At 46.4% G+C, this 13,355-nt stretch overlaps 2 protein-coding genes across 3 annotated transcripts in view; both read left to right on the top strand.

The window, feature by feature from the left end:
- The window catches only part of LOC128343776 (heterogeneous nuclear ribonucleoprotein M-like), a 133,490-nt gene that overhangs the window by 57,950 nt on the left and 62,185 nt on the right, over positions 1 to 13,355 (top strand). The gene's annotated exons all lie outside the window — the stretch shown is intronic.
- CTXN1 (cortexin 1) overlaps positions 3,737 to 13,355 on the top strand; it is a 74,681-nt gene continuing 65,062 nt past the window's right edge. Inside the window, exon 1 of one of the 2 annotated variants that reach the window (XM_053303411.1) lies at positions 3,737 to 3,927. The gene's annotated coding sequence lies outside the window, so the exon portion shown is untranslated. Of the gene's footprint in view, positions 3,952 to 13,355 lie in introns of both variants that reach the window. The other variant, XM_053303412.1, reaches the window with a different exon arrangement.

Here is a 13,355-nt window from a genome sequence, read left to right as displayed (position 1 = left end):
TAGTAGCTTGTTAGCTCCTGATGAATGTTAATTTGTCATCGGTGAGGCTGCCCTCCCCTCTGCTGAAGTGCAAGTGCTAATTGAGTTTGGTGCCTGTGAGGTGCAGCACTGGGCAGCTTAATGAGCTCCAGAAGGTGCCCCTGGAAGGGAGGATTAATCTGGCCCTGCAATGTGATCCGACAGGAGGCTCCAGACAAGGGGAGGGGGGCAGCCTTTACATTCTCTCTGGAGCATGCTGACAGAGCTCCTGCTGGATCAGGCTGATGGTCAGCCAGAAGATACTAGCTCGCTTTTATTGTACTGGGACTGCTGCCTTTTAATTGATTCATAAATGATCTAGAAGCAGGGGTAAGCAGCCAGGTGGCCAAATTTGCAGATGATACCAAATGATGTAGGGTAGTGAAATCCAAAAAAGACTGCAAGGAGCTCTAAAAGGATCTCTCCAAACTGGGGGAGTGGGCAACAAAGTGGCAAATTTGGTTCAATGTTGGCGCACGTTGGGACGAAGAACTCCCAACTTCAAGTATACATTGATGGGATCTGAGCTGTCGGTGACTGATCAGGAAAGGTATCTTGAGGTCGTGGTGCACAGCTTGTTAAGTGTCCACTCAATGTGCGGCAGCTGAGAAAAAGGCCAGTTCCATGCTAGGGATCATTACGAAGGGGATTGAAAATAAAACGGCTAATATTAGAATTCCCTTATACAAAACTATGGTGCGGCCACACCTGGAGCACTGTGTACAATTCTGGTCACCACATCTAAAAAAGGACGTTGTAGAACTGGAAAAGGTGCAGAAGAGGGCAACCAAGATGATCAGGGGCCTAGAGCACCTTTCTTATGAGGTTAGGCTACAACACCTGGGGTTATAGTTTAGAAAAAAGATGACTGCGGGGAGACATGATAGAGGTGTATAAAATCATGCATGGTGTGGAGAAAATGGACAGAGAGAAATCCTTCTCCCTCTCACATAACACTAGAATTGGGTCATCCCATGAAACTGATTGCCAGGAAAGCTAGGACCAACAAACGGAAGTACTTTTTCACACAACGCATAATCCACTTGTGGAATTCTCTGCTATGAGATGTGGTGACAGCCAACAACCTGGATGACTTTAAGAGGGGGTTTGGGGGTTTGGATAACTTCATGCTCACTACTGCAAGACCAGCTCTCTCCACCCCTGTAAGTATTACCTTTTCGGATTAATCCGTCTAAGCAAGAATTCCTAACCTTGGTACCCTGATGATGGTGGACTGCTACACTTCTCAAAGACTAACAGTGCATCCCAAGTTCTCTGTCAGATATGCATAAACCAAACAGATTCCCACCACACTAGTCAAAGACCATTTAATCAAGAACAGGCACCACTAAAGTGAAAGAATACATAATAACAAAATACACCTTGTATAAAATATACTGAATTTCCAAATTGAAAACCAAAGTACACCAAGCTGGAAATAGGTTCAGCAAGATGTTAACAGGAACATAGGAAACTGCCTGATACTGAATCAGACCCTTGGTCCATCTAGCTCAGGATTGTCTACACAGACTGGCAGCGGCTTCTCCAAGGCTGCAGGCAGGAGTCTCTCTCAGCCTTATCTTGGAGATGCTGCCAGGGAGGGAACTTGGAACCTTCTGCATGAAAAATGCAAATGCTCTTCCAAGAGCGGCCCCATCCCTTGAGGGGAATATCTTACAGTGCTCACACGTGTCTCCCATTCAAATGCAAGCCAGGGTGTACCCTGCTTAGCTAAGGGGACATTTCATGCCTGCTACCCCAAGACCAGCTCTCATCATCCTGGATCACAGTGGCTGAGGAGTCTGGAAATCAAGTCCTGTGAGCTGGATATGTTTAGCCTGGTGAAGAGAAGATTGAAGGGAGAGAGGAGAGCCGCCTTCAAGTAGCTGAAGGGCTGTTGCGGAGGAGGAGGAGGAGCGGACTTGGGCTTTTTTCCTCCTGAGGACTAGAATTTTATGCAGTGGGGTAAAACTGCAAGGAAGCAGATTTTGGCTAGAGGAAGAATTTCCTGATTGCACAAGCTGCCTGAGAGCAAAACAGTCTATGACGGTGGCTAGAATGGTTCTTGCTCAGAAATGGAGATCTGCGGAAATTCCAGCAAAAGAAGAATGGCTGATGAAGGCCTATGAATATGCAGAAATGGCAAAACTTACTGTATTAGTAAGAGATAGTCATATAGAAAACTTTGTAGAAGATTGGAAACCCTTTTTGCAGTATATGAAAAACAATGTGAATTTGGATTTATTCATGGGGGTTGAAATGTAAAAATAACCGTTGGGGAATTTGTAATAGTAATGAAACTAATAGATTACTATGGTGATGAAAATAAGGATTAGGACATAATAACTAGATATATAAATACAAAGAAAATATTCACATGAGAGCAAATATGGATGCTGTTATAACTGTGTTGAAAGATGAACTGGAAGTCACATTGATATGTAGAAAACTAATAAAAATAAAGTGCAAAAAAAGAGAGAGTGGAACAGTCTGCCTTGTGTGGGGCGGGGGGGGGGCACTCTCCTTTACAGGATTTCAGAGAGAGTCTGGATGGGCATCTGTCAGGGATGCTGTAGTCAGAGGCATATCTAGGGGAAATAGCGCCTAGGGCAAGCACTGAAATTGTGCCCCCTATCCAAACATCTGACACCCATCTTTCAGATAACTTTACCATATTATCAGTGGGAAAATACAAGTCAAGCTTGTTAATCTTTTAATCTTTCAAAAACTATTTAGCAGCGGATGTAGCCAGACCAAAAAATGCTGGAAAACGACAAATTTCTGTATGCTGGGGCTCATGAAATACCCAAATACTATGTGGAGGTGTACTTGGAAAACTAAACAGAAGTGCCTGTCTAATTCTCTACTATGCATTGTAGCATCACTATTCTATAAGTTTTAAAAATAAATGGAGAATTTGACTTTTCCCAGATACTCTGAAAATAATTAAAGGATCTGCAGAGTAAACTGTGTCACTGCTTGGAATATATGCTAGTATTTCAGAAAGTCAGTTAAAATGAGAGAAAGAGAGCAAGAAACTCCCAGTGGGCCTTAATTCTAAGGATTTCACACTGATTCAAAGACAAACTCACCATTAATAGCCATATTATTAAGACATCACATTTAACTCACTTATCACAAGAAGCAAAGCAAGAGCAAATGAATACAATCCAAGCTCATAAGCTTCAGCTCAGTATTCACAAGCCCTGATTCTTTGTACATAGTGCCAAACTGAATATGTATACAGTGACATATTAAATTTTAAAAAATTACCTCTAGCCCTTTCGGGGGGCTAAGTTCCTAAAGGCTGGGGGGGGCGGTCTGCAAAGGTTCCCTCTCCCCCACCAGCCTCTTAATTCACCGCCGCAGCCTATCCTGGGCTGATTTTTGCGCCTGTTTGGGCCTGCAAAGTTCAGTGTCGTGGCCATTTTGGGGGCTGCCACGCATGCTCAAATTGCCTCTGCAAGGTCTGGCAAGGCCTAGGGCCTCACAGGGACCATTTGAGCATGTGCAGTGGCCATTTTGTTTTCAGTGGCCATTTAAAAAAAAAATTCATTTTAAAAAAGGGCGCCCCCCCTTGAAGTGGCACCTGGGGTACGTGCCCTGTCTGCCTTACTCCAGATATGCCCCTGGCTGTAGTTGATTCCTGCACTGCGCAGGGGGTTAGACTAGAAGACCTCCAAGGTCCGTTCCCATTCTAATGTTCTGTGACTCTAGGGGCTAGGCCAACTTCCTGTTTGCAAGATGGGCCAACCAGATGTCTTGGGAGCCCACAAGCAGCAGATGCCCATTGTTCCAGCATAAGGGATATTCAGAATCATATCATTTCAGAGCAGGAAGGGATCGTGGAGGCCCAAAGGTCCAACCCCCTTGCTCAGTGCAGGAAACTGCCGCAGCATCCCTTGCCAGGTGACTGTCTATCCTCTGTTTCAGGTAGTCTGCTTCTGAGCATGGGTGATCTGTTATGTTAAGCATTATTCCCAACATTTCTGGGGAACTGGGTCTTCGCATAATGTGTCAGAAGTAGGATAGTTTGAGCCTGGTCATTGGTGCCTTGAGTGGAAATTCTGGATTGAGTTGTTCTATGATCCATTTGTTTGTTTTCCTGGATACATAAGAACATAAGAACAGCCCTGCTGGATCGGGCCCAAGGAATCCCATCTAGTCCATCCTGTTTCACACAGTAGCCCACCAGATGCCTGAGGCAAGAGGTATGTGCATGCCCGCTCTCCTGCTGTTACTCCCCTGCAACTGGTATTCAGAGGCATCCTGCCTTGGAGGCTGGAGGTGGCCTATAGCCCTCTGACTAGTAGCTGTTGATAGATCTCTCCTCCACGAAGTTATCCAAACCCCTCTTAAAGCCATCCAGGTTGTTGGCTGTCACCACATCTTGTGGCAGAGAATTCCACAAGTGGATTATGTGTTGTGTGAAAAAAGTACTTCCGTTTGCTGGTCCTAGATTTCCCGGCAATCAATTTCATGGGATGACCCCTGGTTCTAGTGTTATGTGAGAGGGAGAAGAATTTCTCTCTATCCATTTTCTCCACACCATGCATGATTTTATAGACCTCTATCATGTCTCCCCGCAGTTGTCTTTTTTCTAAATTAAAAAGGCCCAGGTTTCGTAGCCTTGTCTCATAAGAAAGGTGGTCTAGGCCCCTGATCATCTTGGTTGCCCTCTTCTGCAGCTTTTCCAGTTCTACAATATCCTTTTTAAGATGTGGTGACCAGACTTGTACACAGTACTCCAAGTGTGGCCGCACCATAGTTTTGTATAAGGGCGTTCTAATATTAGCCGTTTTATTTTCAACCCCCTTCCTAATGATCCGCTATCATGGAATTGGCCTTTTTCACAGCTGCCGCACATCGAGTCGACACTTTCAACGAGCTGTCCACCACAACCCCAAGATCCCTCTCCAGGTCAGTCACCGACAGCTCAGATCCCATAAATATATACTTGAAGTTGGGGTTTTTCGTCCCAGTGTGCATCACCTTACACTTGCCAACACTGAACTGCATTTGCCGCTTTATCGCCCACTCCCCCAGTTTGGGGGAGCACGCAGTACTCCAGCCACACAAATCTCAGTTGTTCATCAGCAGAGATAGAGAGAAATATGGAAAACATTACAGCTTAACAGGACTTAACAGTAGTGTGTAGATTTGTATCTAACACGCCAGGATCAAACGCCACTGCCTTTGGCAGGGGGTTATGGGAGCTGCGGTCAGCAACACATGGAAATCCCTGTTACAGGGAACACTGGACAAAAGCTCCAACTAGCCCAATATTCTGTTTCCAACGGGGGCCAATCAGAAGCTTATCAGCAGGGTCTTTCTCCAGACCATGCATGATTCCAGGGGCGGAGCCACCATTGGACGAATAGGTTCAAAGAACCCGGGCCGCCACAAATCAGGGGCTGCAAGCGCGGCCCCAGACATGCCACCCACATCTGACGTCAGATGCAGGGAGCATTGTTTTGGTCTCAAATGGGGTCCCAAAACCATTATTCTGGTCTCCAACCGAGCCATGTGGCCCCGTTTGGAGCCAAAATCGGCCTGCACTGCGTTGGCAGCTCAGCCAGAGTGACTCTCCCTGCCTTAAAGGCAGGGGGAGCTGCTGCTGGTCTTGCTGCCAATGCAGCGAGGCCGATCAATCTCCCTCCCAAATGGGGCCACACAGCCCCGTTTAGGGAAGAGATTGGCCTGTGCTGCATTGGCAGCACGGCTGGAATGTTTCTTCCTGCGGGCCTGTTTGGAAAGGAGACCACGCCCCCGCCCCCCGCATCTGATGTCAGATGTGGGGCCGTGGCTAGCCGGGCCCCTGTGTCTGGTGTCAGATATGTGGGGGGGGGCAGGGGAACACCGGGCCACCGCAGAAGCCGCCCACGGGCCACCGCCAGCCTCCCTACGCTGTTGCATGATTCTATAAGCCCCTCTCACATTCCTCCTTAGTAATCTCCACCACCCCCCGTCCTTCACAATTAAAAAGACCAACACACTTCAGTAATCTCTCGGGTAGCAGGTGCTCCCAACCAATGTTCTGAGCTTGCTCAAGGCTAGTGTGGAATACACAGAGGTCCTGGAGGAATTTGCGTGAGCTGGTTTGCAGTTGACTTAGGCCAAACTCCGTTACAGTAATTGATCCTTTCAGGCCAGCTTGTCCTAAGGGACCAACTGAAGCCGAATCAGCATCCGTTTTGCTGATGCCTGCCTAGTAATCGAATCCTATGAATCATCTACCTCTGTATTGTCCACCCTGAGTGGCAGCATCTCTCCAGGTTTTCAAGAGGGGAAGAATTTTTCCAGTTTCTCTATTTCCAAGTTCTATCAGGCGAAGTCCTGAGTCAAAGCCTTAGAAGCACCCTGAGGGGCTGTGGGTGGGGAGGGGGAGTGGCTGTGGTCTATCAGAATAACATCTTCATGTGATCCCTGCCGAAGTGTCTGACCATATCAAATGTGTGTACTTAAGTTTGGGGGGACCAGGGATAGACGGGGACCTCTGTGGGTGTACCAATCACCCCGCTGCCCAACGGAGTCCTTAACTGAGCTGAAGGACTTTCCCAGGTTGAGCTGTTGGCCAGAGGTGCTTTCTTTCAGCTTCGGCTGACATGCCACCTGTGTCTGTTTCTGGAGACAAATTTTTATTTATTTATTGTTATTTACTGTTAAATTTATATACCGCCTTTCATTAAAACAATCCCAAACGACCTCAGAATGGTGGTACATCTGCTAGTAACTATGTGGGGCTGCGTTTGTATGTTGTCCGGAAACTGCAGTTGGCCCAGAATGCAGCAGGCAGGTTGGTCTCTGGGTCATTTCGGACAGACCATCTCACCAAGGGCGTAGCCAGCCCACCGGCGGCCAGTGTGCGGCCGCAGTGGGTGCCCCGATAGCCCTGCCCCCTGCGTCTGACGTCAGTCGCGGGGGGGGGGGGGGCGTGGTCTAGCTCCCAAACGGAGCCTTGAGGCTCCGTTCGGGAGTTGAATCTTAACTGCTGAAGGGACCGCGCGGCCCCTTCAGCAGTTAGACGAAGGCTGGCGCTGCTTTCGCAGCACAGCCCAGGAGCGGCTCTTCTCTGCAAACGCAGCGCCAGTCTTAGCTCCTGAAGGGGCCTTCTCCTGAAGGGAAGAGCTGCCCCTGGCTGGCACTGCAAACGCAGCACCAGCCTTAGTTTAGTTCCCGAAGGGGCCGCGCGGCCCCCGCTCAGGAGCTAAATGACCGCCCCCGCGTCTGACGTCAGACGCGGGGGGCATGTCGGGGCCACTCTCGCGGCCCCTGATTGGTCACCGGCCCGGGTTCTTTGAACCCATTGGCCCAATGGTGGCTCCGCCCCTGCATCTCACTCCAGTATTGAGAGAGCTACACTGGCTACTGATAAGTTTCCAGGCAAAATCGAAGGTGCCGGTTATAACCTATAAAGCCCTAAACAGCTTCAAGGTAAAGTGTGCCATCGAGTCGGTGTCGACTCCTGGCGACCACAGTGCCCTGTGGTTTCTTTGGTAGAATACAGGAGGAGTTTCCTGGCTATCTTATGTAAACAACAAAATAATGCAGTTGGGACTCTCTCCTTCTGAACTACTTATTCTGGAGAATAATAAGGTGAAGGAAATACTATTTTTAAGGTTGCATGGCATTGAACATCAGGAACTTACGTCTTCGGCTAACAGGACCTGCTCTCCCCTACATTTTGGGATTTCCCCCCCTATGGGAGATAGAGTGCAAATTATCTAACAACGCTTCACTTCTCCAAGTTTCGGGTTGCGTTTGCTAGCTTGGGCTTGCTTAAATGTGCTGCCTTCCTCTCTTTTGGAAAGGAGGTTCACTAAGGATTCTTCAGCTATGGTTTTCTGCCTTTGTGGCTCTGGTCTCCTGGAAGCTGTTACCCATGTTTTGTTATATTGCTCTTTGTATCAAGGTGCTAGAGAAGAACTTATTTCCCCCGTTAGTTAGATTTCCTGGAAGGTGTGATCTTTTTTATACATAATATTGCCTTGCGGATACTAGCTGTGAGATCACAAACGTGGTGGCCAAATTTTTGTTTATATTGCTATGAGATTAAGGTCTCAATTTTAGGAGTTGTTTTACTGTTTTTAAAGTAATCTGTCCTGGATGCTTGTATACTGTTTTATTGTGTGTAATTATCAGCCATTATTTGTGTATATTAGTTATATTTGCTGTTCTGATTTTTATCTCTTGGCTGGCCAATGGCTGTAATAAAAACTGACTGACAGGAGGGGTTTACCATTGCCATCTCCTGCACAGTATGAGATTATGCCTTTCAGCATCTTCCTATATTGCTGCTTCCTGATACAGGCATTTCCCATAGTCTGGGAAACAAACCAGCGGGGATTTGAACTGGCAACCTCTGGCTTGCTAGTCAAGCCATTTCTGTGCTGCAGCTTAGGCCTTGGATATTTAAGAGAAGGTCTTCTTTGCTATGAGCCCCGCCACCCATTGAGATCATCAAGAGCAGGGATTCTCAACGTTGGGTCCCCAGAAGTTATTGGACTTCAACTCCCAGAATCCCCAACCAAAGGCCACTGGGGCTGGGGATTATGGGAGTTGAAGTCCAAAAAAATCTGGGGATCCAACGTTGAGAATCCCTGATCAAGAGAGTTTTGTCTGCAGTTGCCACCGGCCCATCTGGTGGCTACTCAGGGACAGGCCTTCTCTATAGCTGCCCTGAGGCTCTGGAATGCACTCCCTGCCAAAATAAGAGGCTCTACATCTCTGACAACTTTTTAAAAGGCAGTTAAGACACATTTGTTCACCCAGGCTTGTAATTAGATACAGTTTTGACAGTTTTTGAAGTTAGAGTTGTGCAGCCAAGTTGCTGGCGACTTCTGGCGACCACAGAGCCCTGTGGTTGTCCTTGGTAGAATACAGGAGGGGTTGACCATTGCCTCCTCCCGTGCAGTATGAGATGATGCCTTTCAGCATCTTCCTAGATCGCTGCTGCCTGATATAGGTGTTCCCCATAGTCTGGGAAACCAGCGGGGATTCGAACCGGCAACCTCTTGCTCACAAGGCAAGTTACTTCCCCGCTGTGCCATTAGTTGGCTATTTGATAGTTTTAAACATTGTTTTAAATTTTAAATTGTGGCTTTCGCCTTTTTATTTTGTTATATTTTGTATTTTATTGTGAGCCGCCCAGGGGATGCAAGTTTTGGGTGGGATATAAATATGTCAAATAAAGTCTTGGGCAGGATATAAATAGGTCAAATCAATCAATAAAATAAATAAACCCAGGAGACTGCTGTTTACTGTGTCGGGCCCATAAGGTTCATCTAACTACTCTGACTGGCAGCAGCTCTCCAAGGTTTCCAACAAAGGTCTTTCCCAGGCTCAGCCCTAACTGGCGATGCTGCCACTGGGCTGTGGCCCCTCCCAAAGCCCAAGGGGAAGGCAACGTTCCCTCCCACCCGCAGACTGCACACCATCTTTTCAAGTGCAAGTTGGTTGCATCCTGGCAGGTGAAATTGAATCACTGGCACGGAGTTGTAGCCCAGTGACAAGAGGAAAAGAATGTTAAATGGAATCAACTGATAGATGAGAGGGCTTTAAAAGAACAGTTGGCGCTGGTTTCTGGGTAAGTGGTCAGGGCGTGAGAGCCCTCCATCATCTCCCGCTCTTGCAGGCAGTCCATGGAAGAGACCAATTAATTCTCTCCCTAAGTGCAAGCTTAGTTCAGCCAGCTAGAAGAGTCAGGACTTGGAGCAAGTCTGTTAACCAGGTACCAAAATCTGCAGTGGAGCTGGCTGAGTGGGATGTTTGACTGCAGACAAAGATATGCCCTTATGTGCTTTTCTATAGGAATTCTGCAGTGGCACTTTATCTTCTGCCTTTTTTAAAAGCTAGGTTTCTAGTCCTTATGATATATGGATTAGAAGACCTCCAAGGTCCCTTCCAATTCCTGACATTCTATGAGGGTGACCTTGAGTCGCTTGGAATTATGACATAAAATACTGAATCATTTCAGTTAATCAGCTAGTTATTGCAAAGCTGTATTACTGGGTTTGTTTGTTTGTTTGCCAGTTATGGAGGAAAGGAGCCCATTTTCTTCTCCAGGGCAAGGTTGGTTGTTTACACCATGCCAAAGGCAGAACTTTGGGTTGTTTATTTTTACATTTTATTTCCTGCTCTTCCTCCAAGGAGCCCAGAGTGGTGTACTACATACTTAGGTTTCTCCTCACAACAACCCTGTGAAGTAGGTTAGGCTGAAGAGAGAAGTGACTGGCCCAGAGTCACCCAGCAAGTATCATGGCTGAATGGGAATTTGAACTCGGGTCTCTCCGGTCCTAGTCCAGCACTCTAACCACTACACCATGCTGGTTCTTCAAATGACCGCCCCCCGCCCCCCCACTTTTAGGTTCTGCTAATTGCTTCAGGTCGCTTGAATCCCTGCTGAGTAAAGGGCAACTTTTCAAAGATCTGGTTTTCTTTATTTAGCAGAGGGAGAGCAATTGGCCCTGTCCATCCCCAGCACAGCTCCCCTCCAGTGGCTGTTGCTGGTGTCTATCTTCTGTTTCTTTTTTAGATTGTGAGCCCTTTGGGGGCAGGCTGCCATCTTTATTTAATTATTTTGATATAAACTGCTTTGGGAACTTTTGTTGAAAAACAGTATATAAATATTTGTTGTATTCACTTCCAGCTCTTGAATTCCGTGATTCTGTGACCTGAAAAATCTGAGTGAATTGGTTGCCTCTGGCAGGTCTCTGTGTCAGCTGGTTGGAGAGTTTGATGAGTTGAGTCCCTGCGCTGTAGTAACTCGGAAGTCATATAATAAACATTATCTTCTCTACTTGGCATATATTATTTTAAAGGCAATAGAAAGTTAGTCATACAATAAACGTTATCTTCTCTACTTGGCATATATTATTTTAAAGGCAATAGAAAGTTAGTCATACAATAAATGTTATCTTCTCTACTTGGCATATATTATTTTAAAGGCAATAGAAAGTTAGTCATACAATAAACGTTATCTTCTCTACTTAGCATATATTATTTTAAAGGCAATAGAAAGTTAGTCATATAATAAACATCTTCTCTACTTGGCATATATTATTTTAAAGGCAATAGAAACTTAGTCCAGTAGTTGTCAGGGAGGAAGCTTGGAACCTGAGATGCTCTTCCCAGAGCGGCCCCATCCCCTAAGAGGAATATCTTGCAGTGCTCACATGTAGTCTCCCATTCAAATGCAAACCAGGGCAGACCCTACTTAGCAAAGAGGACAATTCATGCTTGCTACCACAAGACCAGCTCTCCTCCTCCTATAGATGTCAGCCAGTTTTCACAGGGAATATAAAAGAAGCCTAACCAGCGTAAGGCAGCAGATTAAATCAAAATATTACACACTACCCAAAGCATTAAAATGACAATTTAAAAGAAGAAGAAAGGAGGGACAATATTTCTTTGAATTTAAATAGGTATTTTATTTTATGTTCTTATTTGATGCAAGTGCACGAAGGACTGAATTTGCATCGAATAACTTTCTGCTCTTTCTGGCTTGTGGGGCTCTGGAGGTCACTGCAGGATCCGCCGCCCTGGATCGGAAGCGATGCTGTGCCTTTGTGCCGTCAACACAAAGACAAATTCATCTGCTTGTCCCACTGGCTCCTGTGATGTAGGACACCCAGTCCAGATGGTTCTCGCTCACTGACACTGACATTATGGACGGCCACGACCTTGTGGAGATTTTGTGGCGTCAGCTCCTCTGCTTGCCTCCTTTGCTGGCCCTCCCATGAATTTTTTGCAGTTGCAACTATCATCACTTTCCCAGAAGCAAACCAGAGACACAGGACAACAGCTCCTACAGATTTATTCCACTTCTGCACCCCCCCCCAACTTGATAGATGAGTTGAGATCAAAGCTGCAGCATCTGAAATAAAGGCATCTGTGTGTAGAGTAGCTGTGGGAAGAAGGGTGCTTTTGTGGGGGTGTGCAGGTAGTAGGGGGTAGACCTAATGCTACTACGATGCCTACATAGAGCTTTTCAACTAATGTTCTCCAAGCAGTTTCCATAGAAAGAATGGGAGGGAGCTGCACCGGTTGGATTTCTGCCTGGAGGCATCCCTTCCTGATGTCCATCTGAAAGACCAAGGCAACGTGTGGCTGCAGGGAGCCTTTCTAAAGCAGCAAAATATACAAGACTGTACAAAGTCTTTACTGCTGCTGCTGCTGTGACTAAGAGTTTTTATATACTGCTTTTCAACAAAAGGGCTCTACCCAGAAAGACTGGGGACGCTGCACCAGTTGGATTTCTGCCTGGAGGCATCTCTTCCCGAAGTCCATCTGAAAGACCAAGGCAATGTGTGGCTGCAGGGAGCCTTTCTAAAGCAGCAAAATATATAAGACTGTACAAAGTCTTTGCTGCTGCTGCTACGAGTTTTTATATACTGCTTTTCAACAAAAGGGCTCTATACAGAAGGACTGGGGAAGTGACACCTGTTGGATTTCTGCCTGGAGGCATGTCTGGCTGAAAGATCAAGGCAAAGTGCGGTGCAGGGAGCCTCATTTCTGAAGGAGCAAAATATACAAGATAGTACCACGTCTTTATTACAACTATGATGATTTACAACTACGATTTATTACAACTACTATGACTACTATTTATACAGTATCCTGCTTTTCAACAAAGTTTTCAAAGCAAACAGAATAATAAATAACAAATAAAGTAGTGCTCTGACCCCCAAAGGGCTCATAATTTAAAAATAAACATAAGGTAGACACCAGCAACAGCCACTGGAGGGAAGCTGTGCTGGGCTGAACAGGGGCGATTGCTCTCAATGACAATTGACCCTTTAAAAGGTGCCTCTTTGCTCAGTTAGCCGGACAGTGTCTTGCCCAGGGGCCCATTCAAATCTGGCTAGATCTGTTTAGAAAGGTATTATTAATTCAGACAGGAAGGGCCTATCAATGCCTAATATTTTTGCTAAGTGTGATTGAGCCTCCATGTTCCGGTGCAGTATATCACTAAGATTAATGGTCATCTCACCTTGCCTACTGCATCCTCCTCTTTGCTGATTTGCCACTGACTCATCTTATCCCCCTCTGCTGTTAAAATCATTGGCCTCTCCCTACCAGGCATGTCATCCCCTCGGCAATACCTTCCTTGCTAGAGTCCTCTCAGTTCCTGGATCCAGCACAAGCCCTTTGCAAAACCTTCCTTATATCCTGTAGTGCTCCTGCCCTTGACCGTGGCCTCTTTGGCTTGGCCAACCTTACCTATCCAAAGGTCTCCTGTTCCCTCCTGTTATCTGCCTTTTCTCCCCTGATGCCCCTTGTGCTTTCACTTTCCCCACTTAAAAAGCATCTATCTATCTATCTATCTATCTATCTAT

This window comes from Hemicordylus capensis, chromosome 2, assembly GCF_027244095.1.
Source record: "Hemicordylus capensis ecotype Gifberg chromosome 2, rHemCap1.1.pri, whole genome shotgun sequence".
Taxonomy (NCBI): Eukaryota; Metazoa; Chordata; class Lepidosauria; order Squamata; family Cordylidae; genus Hemicordylus; species Hemicordylus capensis.
This window is presented reverse-complemented; position numbering and strand designations above follow the sequence as displayed.